General features: G+C 41.2%; 1 pseudogene; it reads left to right on the top strand.

The window, feature by feature from the left end:
* Window positions 1-1276: 1276 nt before the first annotated feature.
* On the top strand, window positions 1277-3202 carry LOC101710498 (E3 ubiquitin-protein ligase RLIM pseudogene; annotated as a pseudogene).
* Window positions 3203-14054: the final 10852 nt, after the last annotated feature.

The raw sequence follows: 14054 nt of genomic DNA, 5'->3' as shown, positions 1-14054 counted from the left end.
GAAAGAGACAGCTGAGGACAACCTATCAAGGGGCAGAACAGCATAGGGTACCTGCTCCATTTTCCCCTAGGAATCCCTGTTCTGGCTGTGAGGACGTTCTGCCACCATCCCTCTCCTTTTGTATATGCCTAAGTGGAGGTGACACACAAAAATAAAATGATAAACCAAGCTCTTTGTGACTAAGACTTGATGAAATATAAAGAGCTCAAATCAATATATAAAGATTATCCATGTTTAAGTACGTTAATTTTAAGACTACAAGGATAATATAGCATTTATGAAATTAGCTGATATCATAAATTAGTTTTCATAGATTAAAAGAGAAAATACATAGCCATTCTGGTATTTAAAATAAAACTCTTAGTAAATAAGATCTTGATGAATATTTTCTTAATATGATAAAAAAAAGTTTTATATTCAATGAGTGTGGGAACCAGCCTCTGAGCTTGAACCTGACCAAGGGGTGACGAGGATGAAAATAAAGAGACAGAATCAGGTTAAAATGTGAGGCCAGGGATGTAGCTCAGTGGCACTGTGCCTGCTCACAAGCGCAAGGTCCTGAGTTCGATCCCCAGTACAAAAAAAAGGGGGAGGGCAGGGGGCTCTTGTCTCCCTAGTGACTGGCATGCCTTGGCTTTATTCACTCAGACATGGCACAAGCAAGCCGATTCCCACAAGATTCATCTGTCTTGCTCCCTCCGTGGCACTTGTCCGGGTAAATAACAGGACCTCAGGTGTTTTTACTTTTCCCTAAAGCGTGTCAGCACGCTTGCCTGCCCTCTCTCTTAGTGCTCAATGAGGAGGCCCATCAGGCCTCAGTCTTCCATCTGGTCTCCCACAAATGAGCGTGTATGGTGTCATAGCACATTGAAGTCACAACTTTTGGGGATTAAAATATTAAATAAGGGAAGTCACTACTCTCAAGAAATTAAAAATACAAGATGTTCATCACTGAATAGTACCAAATCTTTTCTGCAGTGGATGTTTAATGTCACAACTGGAATTAATTCGAGGGAAGAGGTTCAAATTAAGAAATTTGCAGATAATGGCTGCCTGAGCAACACTTGGGAGCAGACGCTGGGGTAAAGGTGGGTCTTAGCCAGCCACTCGCTGGAGGGAGCTTGAAAGCAGTGGCAACCGAGGTGCGGAAGAGCCTCAGTGGAAATGGCTGAACTCAGGTCCTGACTGAGCTGAAGCAGAGTGAAGGAAACTAAAGTCCAGTTTATTGTATTTCAGTACTGTGTCATAACAGATAATTTTCCACTTGTTCATCAAGATGGAAAACTCAGATTCTCGTGAGAAAGGAAGTGGCGATCAATCTATAGCACAGCGCAGAAGTCAGATGACCGACTGGATGGAGAAGAGCTTTCTATCAGTTTGTAAACAACTTGAGTGAGGAGGATTATAGGCTTATGGAGAGATGACAGTTTGCTAGGGCCCCCAGGGGAAAGTACAGAGGAAGAGTTGCTGAGAAGACTACAACAAATTAAAGAGGGTCCACCACCACCAAACCCAGATGAAGATAGAGGTGGAGACTCTTCAGAGGATTTGTCTATTGGTGACTCTATAATAAACGGGCTTAATTCCATCAGACAAACTGGAAATATGACAAGAAGTGGGCAAAGAGGAAACCAGTCTTGGAAAGCTGAGAGCCAGACTAATCCAGACAGTGGTGATTTCAGATTCAGTTTAGAGATAAATGCTAACCGTCATAATGGGAGCCAAATCCCAGAGAATGAAAATGAGCCATCTTCAGACGTTCTAGTGGAGAAATTGCAGAAAACAATAGCCAAAGGCCAGTGGAAAATCCACGATCTGAAGCAACATCTGCAAGACCATCTAGGTCAGAACAAAATTCAACTGAAACATTAACCAGAGAAATCCCACCTACTAGAAGTCAGAGGAGGGCAAGAAGTAGGGGCCCAGACCATCGGAGAACCAGAGCCAGACTGAAAGAAGCAGGTCACCTCTGCATCCAATGAGTGAAGTTCCATGAAGATCTCATCATAGTATTTCATCTCAAACTTTTGAGCACCCTTTAGTAAGTGAGACCAAGGAAAGTTCTAGAACCCGGCACCATATGACATTGAAACAACAAATAACTGGGCCTGAGCTGTTAACCAGAGGTCTTTTTGCAGCTTCTGGAACAAGAAATAGCTCTCAAGGAGCAGGTTCTTCAAACACAGCCATCAGTGGTGAATCTACAGGATCAGGACAGAGACCTCCAACCATAGTCCTTGATCTTCAAGTCAGAAGAGTTCACCCTGGAGAATATAGACAGAGAGATAGCATAGCTAGCAGAACTCAGTCTAGGTCTCAGACGCCAAATAACACTGTTTCTTATGAAAGTGAATGAGGAGGTTTTAGGTACATTTTCACGTTCTGAGTGGGCAGGTGTGAGAACCTATGTCAGTACCATCAGGATTCCCATTCATAGAATTTTAAATACTGGTTTAAGTGAGACTACATCTGTTGCAATTCAGACCATGTTACGGCAGATAATGACAGGTTTTGGTAAGTTAAGCTACTTTATGTACAGTGATAGTGATTCAGAACCTAGTGGCTCGGTCCCAAGTGGAAATATGGAAAGGTTAGAGTCACAGAATGGAAAAAGGAGTTCTGGTAGTGGTAGGAGTTGGTTCCCGTTCAAGTTCCAGCCCTAGTTCCAGCTCCTATGGTGAAAGTTCAGAAACTAGCTCAGAGTTGTTTGAAGACAGTAATGAAGGAAGCTCATCAGGTGCCAGGCAAGAGGGTCGACATAGGACCCCAGTCACATTTGATGAAAGTGGCTTTTTACCCTTCCTTAGTCTGACTCAGTTTTTCCTCTTAAATGAGGATGATGATGACCAACCCAGAGGACTCACCAAAGAACAGATTGACAACTTGGCGATGAGAAGTTTTGGTGTAAACAGTGCATTAAAAACCTGTAATGTTTGCATTACACAATATACAGAAGGCAACAAACTTTGTAAACTACCTTGTTCTCATGAGTACTATGTCCACTGCCTCAATCGCTGGTTATCTGAGAATTCTACCTGTCCTATTTGTCACAGAGCAGTCTTAGCTTCTGGTAACAGAGAAAGTGTTGTGTAATTAACATCTGAACTCTCAGCTATGTAGCTGGTGTAGTGATGGGCAAACAGGAATCACTTGCTTTATGTCCACTTTTTGAGTGGTGCTTAGCTTAAATGTAAAGTAACAACTGAATTGAGTCATTTCTTTCTGAAAGAATCATGTCCTTTCTCCAGTTTCTGTTTCAGAATAAAAAGAAATATTTAAAAAAATTTTAAGACCTAAAAATCTGATTTCAATACCAGTTGAATTAGTAGCATCGCTGTTACTGATAATTTATACTTGTCAGTTTCTCTTGTTATCTTAAAAGATCTGCCTTAGCAATGGCTCCTGTCTGTTTCATGCTGATCTTTAAAGTTTCTCATTCCATAGGAGAGAGAGGTTAAGGAAATTCCCAGATAAGACTAAGTTATAACATGTGTTTCATAAGTTGTACTTAAAGTTTATGCCATTCCTAGTTATTAATTGACCCAGATTCAGGCACATTCTGAATATTTATTCAGCTTTCAGGCTCAGTGATACTGGACATGTCAGTGTAAATAACACTAAAGACAGAATCTTTGAAGTGTATGACTGTCTCCTAAGCACATTACTGTGGCACATTATAGAGTTAGCTTATAGTTTGAGATAGTTATCCTGTGGAAACATTAAAAAGCTTATGTTTGTGTACGTGAAGAAATCACATTCATTTGCTTAAAGATGTAAAGCTATTTTGTAGAGGCTCAGTACTTTTCAAATGCACAGTTGTACTGATGCATTAAAAATTGTAAAGTACCATGCTTAGAAATGAGAAAACTGCATTTTTGTGAATGAACATAGTAAAAAACACACCAAAAATTTGCATAATGTTCATTGTGGTGCTATTTTCAATAGCAAAATATCTTAACCTTAATGTCTAGCAGTAGAGGGATATTATGGAACATATTTCACATTAATTCAATGGACTACTATACACTCTGCCATGGTGTGTAGGTGGTTTGTCCCTACCAAAATTCATGTTGGGAGATGTGGCCTCTAGGCATGATTAATGAAACTGGATTGATTCTCTCAGAAATGGATTGCTTCCAAGAGAGTGGGTCTGGTTGCGCTCTTGTCTTCTCTTTCTTCTTCCATATACAATGGACCCTTGACTTATGAACTTGATCAGTTCCCGAGTGCTGGTTTTAACCCAAGTTGGTTGCAAGTCCATACAACTGAGATCTGGATGTTTACCTGGGTACACAGTATAGATAACAAGAGGCAGATGAGTCTTCCATTAACCTAATTAATCTGAGTTGTTTGTTATGTCAGGCCAGTCCTAACTTGAGGGTCCACTGTAAACCCATCACCCCGCCCATGAGATCCCATCTGTGAGGTTACAATATGGTATAAGGCCTTCTCCAGAGGAGGCCACTGTGTTTTGAACTTCCCTGCCCTCAGAACTGCTAGCTTTCTCTTCTTCATACATTTCCCTGTCTTAGATGTTCTGGTATAACAGAAAACAACCTAAGACACTGTTTTATTCAGTACTCATAATGTACAACAATTGAACATGTGGATTTGATTTTTTCAAGGGCAATGTAATAAATTAAACCCCATCTATGAAGTAAAAAATAGTTATAAAAAGCCTAACACAGGGTTTTTCAATTTCAGTACCACTGGCATTTTGGACTGGACAATTCTTTATTGAAGGAGGCTGTCTGTGCTTCACAGTATGGTTAGCAGCATCCCTGGTCTCTACCAGTAGATGCCATATCATATGCCACCTCTGTCCTCCAGCTCCCCCTGTTGTGATGACCAGAAATGCCTCCACACATTGCTAAATGTCCCAAATTCGTGGGCAGGAGATTCACCTTTGGTGAACAACCATTTGGTGAACAATACTCCATGTATAGCTTTTAATACAGCCATTAAAAACTTGTGGCTGACTGGGTATAGCTCAATAGTGGCATGCTCACCTAGCATGTGAGGCCCTTAGTTCAATCCCTAGCAATGAATAAAAATTGGAGGAAGCAAAAAAGGAGATACTGCTTGTGTGATAAATGAAGGAACTTGAGGTCTATTTTTTTCTTGGGTTTCCTAATTTAACAGTAACATCAGCCCAATTTTAAAATGTTTTTAACTTGACTTAGGGCAGCCTCAGCCCAGGGAATTCAGGGATGGTGTCTGGCAGGGTCAAATTCCTTCGATGGACTGATGCCTGGATTTGGTTACCCTTACATCTCTTAATTTCTAGCACACCACAGAGACGTTAGCCTGCTGCAGGTGCTCCTCTGTGGGTGTGCTGAGATTACTGACTCTGCTTACAGCAGCTCCCAGGTGACTCTGTAATTTCTGGTGCTCCTTTAATGCCAGCAACAGTTAACTTCCAGGTCCAGGGTCTGGGCCTTTCCAGAGAAGTACACAAGTGTCACTAGCGTTTTGGTGCCATCAGAATCAATCCCAAGTACCCCCTATTGTCGTCTCCACATCTAGCTCTCAGATGACTTTCACCTGAGAAATATTGTAGGGCTGGCCCACAATACTGAATTATCCTTACCCAGGGCTCACCTTTCTATAAGGGTGAATCCATAGTGATCTTTCTCTTCAATTCTTCCTTTAATCTAAAGACATGATTTTAGAAAACTGTCTGCATGTACCCCAGAAAGAACTTCACCTTGCTTTCGTATTAATTTCACTTCTCTCTCAGTGCTAGACACTATTTGTCAATGCCCTACATGACTAAGGGAGGACAATTATCTTCTAACCCATTGATTGATGAGCATTTTTTGGAAATGCAGCAAAAATATATTCTGGAAGATGCCTTTGCATCCTCTGTGCAAACACAGAGTGAGTTGGTGCCTATGATGGGGTTTTGCTTTACTGCATAACAAGTCAGACAGGGCATGACACACACTGACACAAATAATTACCCAATCATGTTGTAACTCTATGCCCAGATAAGCTTCTTGCTTCAGAGTTTCAAGAATCTGAGTTCCCAAAGTGTTAGTTGCCTCGTGATACAGACGAGGAGGGAGCCTGGACTTACATGCTGAAATTATGAGATTGTAGGATGGAAGGTATTGTCCTCAGCAGAACTACAGAATTCTAACCAGGGTCATGCTGTTGGAGACTGGCTGAGTAATGTTGTCGATTCACGCCTACTCTTCCTCTGTCATATCAACTTCTTTGTCATTTCAACCTATTTGGTTAGGTGTCTTTGAGAATCATATGGAATAATACCAATAATAATAGAAAATATTTATGTACCATGGATGTACCCATCAGGTAACTTTAAAGCATTTTATGTGTATGAACTTATAACAGTAATAAAATGCATTCTACAAAGGAAATGTGCTAGTCTTAGAAATATAATTTCAAGCATGTTAACCCATACTTCTATGTCAGTAGTTGTCTCTAGAGGCAAGTTCTTGCCACAAGAACTCAGTATGGTCACTGAGAAAACAGTGGCAACCAGGAAACAAATGATGAGACCAGGCTGATGGAGGTGGTCGACGGCCCCACTCTAGGAAGCCCCATGGTCTTATCTGGCTGCTAAAATCTGCCCTCAGGAGCCAACTCAGCTCATTTTCCCTGTTCTGGGTTGCATCCTCCAACTACACTCCTATTTTCCAAGCTTTGAGGTCCAAAGTGGGCAGACATGATAGCACAAAACACAGAAAGAACTGGCTTCTCATCCTCACATCACATCCCAGAAAGTCTGGCCACTGAGCTGTGCTCCTCAGGACTGACAGGTCACTGACTTCGAAAAGGAGGTGAGGATTAATGTTTCCTGCCAAAGGAAAGTACTGTCGCCTCAGATCCACTGCAAGTGCTCCCCCTGGAGCAGAGGGGCAGGGGGGTGCAGGGTGTTTGTCTCCTCTTCTTCTGCCCCGTGGTTAAGGCAACCATGCTCTTGAGTATTTGTGAGACAGCGCTTGTCTCAGCATAACTACTCACAGTGGCCTGGTTTGGGTGATAAATCAGCTGGGGACTCGACTTGCGACCGGCTGTGGAGTGCTGTGTCCCCACTACAGTAGGGCTGGAGGCCAGGACTCTGGACTCAACTCCCTGGCTGGTTCAACAGGCTTGGGCAACTCATTTCCCTTCTCCAAGTCTCAGTGTCTCATTTGTAAAGGTGACATAGTTCCCTCACCGGCATCTGATGAAAACAGGTAGCACTTTGATTTGAAAGCCCTTGGTCAACTTTGCATCCTGAACAATGAACATGATTTTTATGATCTATATTGAAAGAGATGGAGAGCCATCATTTCGTCCTATTGTGCAATAACTTGTAAGTTATAACTGGTCACATCTCCTTTATGCAGATGAAGAGAATTTACTTTAGAATAGTCACATGACCTGTCCTGTATGTCAACGTGGCATTATGCAAGTGTCACATTGAAATCTGCCATACCTTTTGTGGATTTCCTCTTCCTCTCCCTTTCCCCACCCTGATAAAGAACCATCTTGTGATTCATTCCAAAGGGAGGTGGTTAAACTTTCTGGAAACTAATGAAGAACTTAATGGTCTCCATCCCTCACAAAGATCAGTCACTTGGTCTCATGTTTCCTATGTGTGTAAAAGCCCCAACACTCTTTGCCAAAACTCAATGATCCAAATGCACCAGATGGCTGATAGGATTGTTCTCTAATGCAAAGTCTTGTCTTCACCTTTTTACCTCTCTGCGTCCTGTGGAGATGATGCGGCAGAAAGCAGTATGACTTCCTTCTGTGACACGACATGCTGTCCCACCATGACCCATGGGTGTTTGCTGAGAAGGGGCCACCAGTTTGGAAAACATTCCCCAGTTAGCTGGTCAGGAAGAGGCAAACACCCAGGGCACCCACTCTATCTTATCTTTATGAACAGCTAGTGGCCCAATGCCATCATAGATATAATTTGTCACACTATGCATTTTGTAAAGGAATTCAAAGACAGCAAATATGGAGTGCAAAGCAATGACCAGTAAGTCAAAGATGCACCTGTCCTTGAATCTTTCTGGGTGTGACACTATGAAGCCAGTTCCTAGAATATCCTTTGCAAACAGAGGAAATCCTGTGAGGTCTTCCAGTCCCTCTCAGACCAAATAATATCTTCTTCTCTTTCTTCAGATGTGGAAGGCTGATGAGGAGAAGAGAAATCTCATTCATAGGTGTTTATTTTGCTTTTAGGTACTGCTTTAGATGCTGTGAATTTGGGAGTAATAGACAACTGCTTCATGGAGCTGACATTCTAGTCACAAAGAAAGATAATAAAGAAATGAGTATAAAATGGAGTATCAGATTCTTATAAGTGACTGGGGTGTGATTTTTAGCCTGGATGGCCAGGGATAGGAGCAGTGTTACTAAAGCTGTTCCCTTGTCCTGACCCACTTACTTCCCCTTCTTTCTGGGACTCCTGTAGGAAAGAACTCTTTGAGCCCCAAATCAGGCCCTTGATGTGCCAAAGGGCTTTAGACAACTTTCCTCAAGACGATAGCTTGAAAAAGAGCGTCATTATTGGCTTGCAGTGAAATCCTACTTTTGACCATCACAAGCTAAATATTTTCCTGGTCTCTCTTTACAGCCCCAGTAACAAGTTGTCCATAATGTCCCCCGAGCAGCTGTATGGCTCGGTGAGCTGAGGCAAGCTGGAAGATGCACAAGCACGGGACTGATTTTCAAAAGTTACAGCACCCCAGCTGCCAAGATCCCACCAAGTGCCACCTCCTGTGCTAGTGCTGGCAAGACAAAGGTGGGAGGGCCGGGTGCCTTCCCTTAAAGGCAAAGCCAAGGGGGCCGGCCACAAGATGGAGAGTTGGACCAGATCAAAGTTTCTCAAGCCGATGCTACTTGCTTTGGGGCAGAATCTTTTTTTTTTTTTTTGTAGGCAACATCTGCCATCCTGTACTTTGTAGACTATTCCAGTTCTTTGCTATCTTAGTTTGCTAGTACTGCCATAACAGTACACCACATACTGCATGACTTAAATAACAGAAATGTGTTTTTCACGGTTTTGGAGGCTGGAAGTCCAAGATCAAGGCAGGGCAGGTTTGCTTTCTCCTGAAGGTTCCCTTGGTGGCTTGCATAGGGCCATCTTCTGCAGCATTCTCACGTGATCTTTTGTCTGTGCATGCACATCCCTTTTTTGTGTCCAAATCTCCTCTCCTTACAAGGACAATGGCCAAATTGGAATAAGACACACATATATGACCTCCTTTAAACTAATTATATATTTAAAGGTTCTGTCTCCAAATACAGTTACACTGGGGGAGGGGGACTTCCAAGTATGCATTTTTGGAAGATTCAGTTCAGTCCAGAATACTTGCCCACCAACTACTGGTAGCACAAACCCAATATTAATCAGAAATACACCCCCCCACACACACACACATTTTCTAGTGTTTCCCAGGACTCTAAGAAGGATTTCTCTTCTGATGTTCTATAGTGCTGAGGGTTTCCAGGTCTACTTTAAACAGATACAAATGTCTGTAAGCTTGCCAATTTTGGCTTTTTCTGATGATAGGTGAGACAATTTTATGAGAAAAGTGTTTTTTAAAAATTGACTCTTAAGAATTAAATGCATCCCTTATATCATTAGATAAAGCTGAGAATATCATCTCTCTTTGCAGATTGCTACCCCTGAGCAATATAATATAAACACAGGATATAGACCTACAATGGTTATTTATGTCCTACCTCCCTAGGTTGAATACATTTTTGAACACATTAACATCATAAAAATCAATAGCATATTGTTCTGGGATCTAAAGTAAAAGAATTTAATGAAGAACTTAGAGTGAGGAAGAGTCTTGGAGAAATTAAAAGATGAATCCTAGAGAAAGGAAGAAGACAAAGAATAATCCTCCAGCTGAGTTGCAGCTATGATATTAAGCACATTAAGCAGGAAGTAGTTTGCATGTAATTTCCACATTAATACTAACTCCATGTATTCAGCAATTAGAGTGTAAAGCACAGTGCTGTGAACTTTCCATATGTGTTACCATTTGATTTAATACTGTGGGAAGGTAATAAAAATCTAAAGGTATTTCTGCAGCTCTTCATGCTTGCTCCACACCCCTACCTCACCTCTTGACCCTACCTAGGTGAAGGGAGAAAAGTGAGTGACAAATGATGGGTTGATCTAGGACAGCAAGAGCGAGATGTCGAGCAGTGGGCATATTTGACAGTGATTTAGGAAATGAAATCAATGGAATTTGGTGAGTAGTTGATTATGAGGTTTGGGCAAAAAGGAGAGTCAAAGATGATGCACAAGGATGACCTTGGGCAACTTGTTGTCTGGGATGGCATTCACTGCAGTAGAAAATCTGGAAGGAACAGGTTCATGGATTGAAAAAATTCTGTAGGGCTGCCACTAGGTGGGAGAAGATTTATTAAGGACCTTCACTCCCTCTATCTCCCAGGGCCTTGGTTATTATCCTCATGATCTGCCAGTTTCCTTAAAAATGGAATAGTAATCCCTACCTCATACAGAATGCTTGTGAGATAAGAGAATGTAGAATCTGGTGTGTAGGCCATGAAATGCACTAACCAACTACTATTCTATCAACTGCTATTCTTTTTCCTCCTTCCATTACTGTTCATGGGATTGGTCCCAGGACTGGCACAATACCAAAATCCACAGATGTTCAAGTGTCTTATATAAAAGGATATAATGTTTACATATTATCAATGATAAATTATTCTTTATACTTAAATTTATCTCTAAATTACTTATAATACCTAATACAATATAAATGCTATGTGTGGCGGTTAATCTTGATTGTCAGTTTGATTAGCTTGAGAAACATCTAGGAGATCAGTAAAGCACACTTCTGGATACATCTGGGTGTATCATAGGAACATGACCTTGGGAACTGTATCTGGTCCCTGGCCCTTTGCTTTTGGCTCTTCTCCTGCTCTCTACCTCCTGCCATTGAGATGAACAGCTTTCCTCTGCCATGCTATTTCTACCTCAGAATTAGCTAACCATGGACTGAAACCTTTGAAACCATGAGTCAAAATAAATTTCTCCTTTAAGTGGTGCATGTAAGATATTTAGTCCCAACAACAAAGAGCTGACTAAAAAAAAAATTGAAATTAGAAATAGGGTTGTTGCTGTGAACATGCCTGACCGTGTGGTCCAGGAGCCTTTGGAACTGGTTTGTGGGAGGAGTTAGGAAAGGTCTGGAGATGTAGTTAGAGACACCTTAGAATGTTGTAAGTGCAGTTTGTTGGGTGATTCTGGTGGGAGCTCAGAAGACCAGAATGCTGACAGGAATGTGAACAATCAAGACTGTGCTCGTGATGTTTTGGATGGAAATGAGGGCTCTATCGGGAATTGGACTAGAGGTGATTCCAGTTAATTCTGACAAACAATTTGTCTACATTTTGTCCATCCCCTAAAACTTTGTGTGAGAATAATTCCAAGGCAGCATAACACTCAGGCTGTGGAATGGTTATTACTGGCTGCTTTTAACCAGATTTAGTATGAGAATTAGGAGCAAAAGCAGAGCTGAAAGATTTTTTTTAAACTTTCTCTTTGGCCAGAAAAGAAGGCCGTGTAAAGCTGGTGCCAAAGAAGGTGTGGTTACGGAAGAGATTGGCAACATTAAAAATAACCCAAATACCTTGCACTGGACTTGAAAGATGCCATGAAGGAATCTCAAGAATCAACAAAAGTCCTCAGATTACAGGTTCAAAAGTGCAAAAGTGTAAAACTTTCAGTTGAGAAAAGAGTCTCTGAGTCTCTCCTGGAGTAGGACCACCTGGGGAATTGTTTCCCTGGAATTTGTTTCATCATACTCAGCCATCCAAGCACTTAGAAGTTGCTGCAGCTATGGTCCAAGGGGATCCAGCTTCTGCTCAAGATGATGGCAGACCTCAGCATTGTCCACATGATGCTGTTTTGCAGGCATGCAGACTACAAGAGTTAATAGGATCAGGGAGGCTTCCACTCAGATTTCAAAGAAAAGTCACATTATGTGACTGGGCTGAAGTACCTGCCAGGAGCCCTTGAGATGGCAATGTGTGAATCTGTGGGAATGAGGCCGAGGCTGCAACGGAGACACCAGAGAGTTAGTGATGTCAGGAATGTTAACATCTGCCAAGGAAAGATGCAGGCACCAAGCAGAGCCAGCCCAGGAGTGAGGCCATGTGGGCTACAACTAGCAAAACCATAGGAGTGGAGCTGCCCAAGCCCTCTAGAACTACCATGAGCCCTGGATGCAGGACATGGAGCTACAGGAGTTAATGTTTGCCTGGCTGAGTTTTGGTCCTGCTTTGGTTGAATTCCTATTCCCCTATTCTCCCTTTGGAGAGAGGTATGTTTACCCAGTACCCAGTTATATTGTATCTCGGGAACACGTAACGTGATTTTAAAATTTTACATGGGTTCACATTTAAGAGTTTCCCTTGAGTCTCAGAGGAGATTTTGGACTCAGACTTTTGAGCAATGTTGGAACTGTTGAGACTTTGGGGGAGGAATTATTACATTTTCAGTTGTACACAGGATAGTTACATCATGGTAGGTGGAATTGTGGCCTTGTTATTGGCTCTGATTGGAAATTAAGTATGGTTTAAGGAGATGTGTTTGTTGTCAAGTTGACAGCAGGTGGATGTGTGATGGTTAATACTGTCAACTTGATTGGCTTGAGAGATGCCTAGGAGATTAGTAAAGCATACTTCTGGGTATCCCTGGGTGGATCATGGGGACCTGACCTTGGAAACTGTATCTAGTTCCTTTACCCTTCCTGTCTGGCTCTTACCCTGTTCTCTGCTTTTTAGCTGTCACTGAGTGAGAAGCTTTCCTCTGCCATGGCATTTCTGCTTGGAATTGGCCAACCATGGACTGAAACCTCTGAAACCATAAGCCAAAATAAATCTCTCCTTTTTTAAGTTGTGAGTGTCAAGTGTTTTATCCTGGCAATAAAAAGCTAGATAAAAGACTCTGTAAATATTTACATAGTACTTATTAGGGAACAATGACAAGAAAAAGTACACAAGTTCAACACAGACATATTTTTTTCAAAAATATTTTCAATTGGTTGAATTTACAAGTATGGAACCTATGGATGCAGAGGGAAGACAGTAATTCCATGAGTTTCATTCAATCTGACCCTTGAGAATCACCAACAGGTGTCATATAGGAGACAAAGATAGAGGCTGAGGGTGTAGTTCAGAGACAGAACATTCGTGTTTTAAAAGTTCTCCCTACTTCCTATTATCTGTCTTTTATTTTGCTCTTTATTTATATTTTGGGTTTCTCATTAAGAGAAACCATATAATATTTAAGTTTGGTTGTCTGATTTATTTCACTTAACATTATTAGTGTATGTGCTGCGGAAGCAAGCACTCACTTAACATTATTAACATCTATTTCCTACAGATGATATTTCCTACAGATAGATATTAACATCTATTTTCCTACAATTGACTCAAGTTTATTTTTCTTTATGGCAGAATAGTACTCAATTGTATGTAAATATATTTTCTGTATCCATTCATCTATTGATGGAAATATAGCCTGCTTCCAAGATTTAGTTATCATGAGTTGTGCTGCTATACACATGGGTATGCACGTATCACTTTAATATGATGTCTTTAACTTTTGGGGGAAGATACATAGAAGGAGAATAGCTGCATCAAATGGAATATTTATTTTTAGTTTAGTTTTTTTTTTTAGGAAACTCTAGTGCTGATTTCCATACTTCATTGTACTCTTATATTCCCAACAATTATGTAAAAGGGTTTCTTTTTTCATGAAGCTTCTCCACCATTCATTATTGGTTGATTTCTTGATAATAGTCATTCTTTCTAGAATAAGATCGAATCACAGTATTGCTAATTTGCATTTCTCTAATGGCCAGAGATGTTGACCACTTTTTCCTGTATTCAGTGGCCATTTGTATGTCTTCTGAGAAGTGTCTATTCACTTCACTTGCCCATTTTTGATTGAGTCTTTTATTTGGGAAGGGTCTAATATTTTTAGTTCTTCATATATTATAGTTGTTAATCTTCTGTTTGAGGGATAGCTGGCAAAG

This window comes from Heterocephalus glaber, unplaced genomic scaffold (genome assembly GCF_053883595.1).
Source record: "Heterocephalus glaber isolate CG9 unplaced genomic scaffold, H.glaber_assembly_v1.0 deba00000281, whole genome shotgun sequence".
NCBI classification, from domain to species: domain Eukaryota; kingdom Metazoa; phylum Chordata; class Mammalia; order Rodentia; family Bathyergidae; genus Heterocephalus; species Heterocephalus glaber.
Note: the sequence above shows the minus strand (reverse complement) of the source record. Positions and strands in the feature narration are given on the sequence as shown.